This window comes from Triticum dicoccoides, chromosome 5B, assembly GCF_002162155.2.
Source record: "Triticum dicoccoides isolate Atlit2015 ecotype Zavitan chromosome 5B, WEW_v2.0, whole genome shotgun sequence".
Classification (NCBI taxonomy): domain Eukaryota; kingdom Viridiplantae; phylum Streptophyta; class Magnoliopsida; order Poales; family Poaceae; genus Triticum; species Triticum dicoccoides.
This window is the reverse complement of record NC_041389.1, coordinates 564,069,117-564,074,377: the sequence shown is the minus strand read 5'-3', so window position 1 is coordinate 564,074,377 and position 5,261 is coordinate 564,069,117. Positions and strand designations below refer to the sequence as shown.

The window sequence follows — 5,261 nt, the reverse complement described above, 5'->3', positions numbered from 1 at the left end:
AATGGAATGGACAATGTCTTGAGAGAGTACAGTGGAATAGAATGGAATGAACACTGTCTTAGATGGACTTGCTTTTCGCCCTCATGCCTTGTTGTTGTCTTCTTCAGTACAAATTCAGTCTGACACGACACGCAGGTCGCTGGTCGTGTGGTTTGAACTTGTGGAGATTTAGCCACCTGTTCGTCATAGGCCGTAACTTCATGGGCGACTTCAGCTAGAAAATATTTTCGGTTAGCCAGAAGACATGGGCAAGAGTGTAGCACAGTTCACTGAATTTTTAGTCCTATCATTATTATACAAAGTTCAGAAGAAAGACATACAACATAAACAAAGGTTCAATTATTGTGATGGCAAACACATGGCACAAACAGAAATATGCAAGATTATCTCTTTTGGAAACACCTCATTGGTTCTTTGGCCAAAATGCACATTTACATGAGATTTCTTAACCATTTGCAAGTAACTGGTTAGAGATCATAAGTTCAAGGGCAGAAATTGATTAAAAAAATAGAGATCCTTAACTATATTCCCCATGTATTTCTTTTCATGTGAAATAAATAAGTGCCTATTAAAATGGGCGGTCAGTAATTGAGTAGATGTTGTAATGCACAATAAGCGGAATAAATTGACTTATATAAATATCATATGGAAAATTGAATAATTATGCAATTTTCAAGAAAAAAATAAACCTCACACTTAGCAAAAGCATTCACTGTTTCTTATTCTCTCTAAAATCGTAAAAAGAATCAGAACATGCCCAAAATCATATCCTATTTACATCTAGCTATGATAAAATGCAATATGAAGGATAAAAAATTAGGGGGGTGCTGTTCATAAAAAGCGCCCATGGAGAAGCATATGCTCACAAATTAACATTACTCATTCTTTACCCAAGTTATCAATGACGAAGTGACAATCTGAAAATGAGCTTCCTATTGATATTGATACACTACAGCCTACGTTTTGGTGCTTCAAGTTGTAGAAAACGCCAGTAGTAGTTTGTAAGTTCATAAATCAGAAATTAAAAAATATTTACAATATAAAATAGGTGTTAGTGGGCGCAAGGAAACTTCGTTGTTCACTCTGTTATGCCTAGACTCCAGCAACATATTTACAATATAAAAATAGGTGTTCTTTGGCAGTCTGAAGGAATGAAGTGTAGTAATAATACAATCAGAAGATAGCCATTGCAATAAGCTTAAATACATTCATAAATATAAAATCTATGGCTTATATTTAATCGTTTTATGTATGACCATCCACTAATCATTGAAGCAAACAATAATTTCTTTCTTCTGTTGGACCCCCGCTAAGCTACGGCTGGTAACCCAGGAGGCGCCCGCTATGATCCATAGACATAAAACTGAAGATACAATACAATTATAATTATTATTTTGAATAATAATAATAATAATAATCGAATGGTAGCTTTTATCTTTAGCATCTCTTGCAGCCTCATGCAGACTGTAAACGAACATATGTGAACGAAAATAATCATTGTTTTTTCTCTACTTATGCAATCAGTTAAATTTCACATCGCACGCTCCCAATTACTTCCTAATAGCGAAATTTTGACACATAGAGGACAATATATAGTTTGGTACCAGAATTAGAATCTTCGCGAGAACGATGCATGACTTTCACATAACTTGTTTCATTGGCACTTGTCTTCATATCCATATCTCCCTCTGATTTGCCGTTCTTATTTAATCTTCTTGGATGGCATTCTCTCCTCCTCCTCGTCCTCCTCTACCTCCATTGCCATCTTCTCTATGTTGTCATCAGTGTTGTTATTGTCCTTGGATGCTGCCTCTTTACCTTCTCTTTCTTGGCTTGGGCCATCCTCTCTTTGCCTTGGCCTTGGCCTTTGCCTTATTTCTATGCTCATTGGTCTTGGCTGTCTTGTTGTTTATCTCCTTGCTTTCCCCATCCTTCTTCTTCTTGATCTCGCCAATCAAAAGCGCTTGAGGCAAGCGTATGCATCATGATCCGTGCACCTTGACACCATCAAACACTCGGCGGCATCTGCCAGGGCAATCTCCACCTCCTCCAACAACTCGTTGATGGTGTCGAATAGTGTGTGCTCTTCCATTTGGAGGTAGTTCATGGCCAGCATCTTGAACGCCTCAAACTTAAGGTATAACATCTCAATGTGCATGTCCATCCATCAAGCTCGCCGACATAGTTTGTGGTGAGCACGATGATCTGCTCTGCGCTGTGTGCCGACCAAAGGCAATCGGTGAAATTGAGTACGCCAGACAACGTCAGTTTATTGGGATCGGCATAATCGTGGTCATCCTCCTCCTGTGACCGTCAACGTCGATGTTTACCTTTTGTAGCATAGTTGCCGGTGAGGTCGAGGGAGCAGTCGATGTCCTTGATGACGATGATGGACTGCCAGTCTTCTAGATGAAGATCTTGCGGAGGTCACTATTGGTTCTTAGGGTGGTGAGCTCGATGTCATAGATGTCGTAGTTAAGGTAGTTGGCCATGGTGGCGATCATGGTGGACTTGCCGGTGCTGGGAGGGCCGTGCAGGAGGTAGCCCCGCTTCCACGCCTTGCTAGTGAGGCGGTAGTAGTCCTTGCTATTGTGGAAGTCATCGAGGTCGTCCATGATCATCTGCTTCTTGGCGGAGTCCATGGCTAGGGTTTCAAAGGTGGTTGGGTGGTTGAAGTCGATGTAGCTCCAGACCTCCCTGGTCGACGAGCTGCAAGCAACATGCATGGTTAGTTAAAGCAAAATAATTACATCTACCAGCAAAGTTATCAATTTTTAATTACATAGTCCGAGTTTCGGACGTCACAAAAATATCAGCAAAAAATTCGGGTTTCAATCTACCCAAAATAACTAGATTTTCACAAGTTTCACCTATTTAAAATTTGATTTTGTATGAATCTGGTTCAAATTTTAATGTTCCAAATATTTTAGTACTACTAATATGTAGTAATTGCGTAGTGCATACTAGTAGCTGTCGCCCTGCTTGTTGGAGTAGAACCTGCGACGGCGGTTGCGGAAAGTGACATCCTGGCCGGCGCATCGAACGCGTGCGGCAGGTATGCATCGACGACTAGCTTATGATGGCGCTCATGGAAGGTGAGGCGGCAGCAACCCTGGGCGGCATGCTGCTGCTGGTCCAGGGCCACGGCCGACCACCATATGGTGACGCCCAAGAACTCATCGGCGACCTCCTGGCCCTGGCGGCGGCTGAGCACGAAGCAGTGGCCCTCGGTCGTCACCCCGGCCCAGAGCTCCCGTGCCTCCCGCGAGCACACCGCGCTCAGATACGCCAGCACCTCCGCGTAAGCGTCGCTCGACCCGAGATTCGGAGTAGTAGCTGTTGTCCGAGTCGCAGGCTGTGATGTCGATGATGACGAAGGGGAGGAGCGGGCGGAGGGTCGGCGGAGGTGCTGGTTGAAGTAGGTCCTGAGGACGCCGATAGGCGGGTAGGCCGGCGCCGCCGGCGCAACGTAGAACGGCGCCGATGACCGGAGGTGCTCCAGCAATCCTCCTTCCATCATCTTCTCCTCGTAATAACCACATAGATCCGGACTTGGTATACAACGGCGTTGGTAATTTGTCTCAGGTTCCTTTACGAAATCTTTGTGTCTGGTTTGGGACAGCATGGCAGCGGCGCTTTCCAAGTTCAGGAATAATTCTTCCCTACCGTACCTCCATTCCATTGGCGTGCTTATTGCCCGCGGAAGGCCTGTGTTTTTTGTCTTCGGCGGGTCTACAGGGATCCAGTTGGTGTAGGTTTCTACTGATTCCTCCTTGATCTAGTTGGCTTTCGTGGTCTTCGTAGTTTCAGCGGGTCCTTATTGCCGTTCTTCTCTCCGGCGGATGGTGTTTTGCCACACAGATCATGGCCGCCGACGTGTCTTGGTCTACAACAAAAACTTCCCGACCGGTTCTTTTAAAAGCTCCCGGGTTTCAAATGTTTACTCCTTTATGGATCTAGAGGCGTCATCGGTATGACCACGACGCACCGCCGATGGATGCAGGAGGAAGAAGACTTTGACACACCAAGGCTTTGATTGTAATTTTATTTTTCTGTATGGTTGTGTCTGTAAGGTACTGTAAACATTAATATATGGCCTTTTCTCCAAAATGGTAAAATACTTACCCTTTTCAACATATATGGGTACTATGATCGCTCCCTTCTCTCCTCCATGCCTTTGCCTCAGTCACCCTCCCGGCTCCTGGTTGGCGGTCTTGTCGGGGGCCTAAGGAGTGGGGACCCGAACCATTCATTGTTTTTAGTTCTAGTAGGTATTTATTTCTCTGGCCGCATCGATAAGGTGGTGGCAGCGATGACACATTGGAATAAGTTCTCTCCCTACCTTGATCATGTCTGGTACTGCATTGATGAAGGGGTTGTGAGATTCAGTGTTGATAGATATGTTTTCTCTCTTCGGACCGTACCAGTTGGTGTGTCATAAAGAGAAGTAGTTGTCCGGTTCAGGGGCAACGGCTTTGACCTCTTCTTTCAATTTCTTTTGCGACATGATCCGGTTTCTCCAACCCTCTGGATTGGTGGTGAAGGATTGGAAATTAATGTTCCATGGGGTGATAACCCAACCGATGTTCCTTCAGTGGTTACTATGTCATGTTTCTAGTTGTGAGTGCCTACCACGTCTTCAAAGCCTAGTATATGACGAGAGCGTTTGCAGGTGATCCTTTCCCTTGCTGTTTTATTTCTTCAGTGCATTTTCAAGCTCCGGCGTGGCGTATAATCGAAGGAAGAAGACGAGCAATATGGGTTTTAGTGTGATTTTGTGTCGCTTTGTCTTTCCACTGTGCTATGTTTTTCTTGATATTTATGAGATATAGGATGCCCTTTGGGTGTCTGGTAAAAACAGACACATGAGAAATTCTTTTAAATACACTTATTTTTCTTACAACACCTGTATATTTTTATTTTATTTTATGTTCTTTGCAGAAATACAAGATTATTTAGTTTAAATGCCATGTTCTTTAACACAATATAGAGGCAGATGCTCATACATATGCACACACACTCATTCTTGTAAATGCACACACGCACACCCTACCCATATGAGCACCTCCTAGAGAATAAGCCGACATATGATATTAAGATTAACGAAGTCACCACTGATGCCTTCATAGTCGACGGGAACGTTTCCTCCTACTAAATGCACATCGCCGGAAGGCATGAAATAAATCAAGAAAAATGCGAGCACCAATATCAAGTCGTGGACTTGAACTCTGGTGGCACTGCTGGGAAAGGGCTTATAGGTA

General features: G+C 43.9%; 1 pseudogene; it reads right to left on the bottom strand.

Annotated features, from left to right (window-relative positions):
- Positions 1-1,954: 1,954 nt before the first annotated feature.
- On the bottom strand, positions 1,955-3,520 carry LOC119310118 (annotated as a pseudogene).
- Between the last annotated feature and the right edge of the window lie 1,741 nt (positions 3,521-5,261).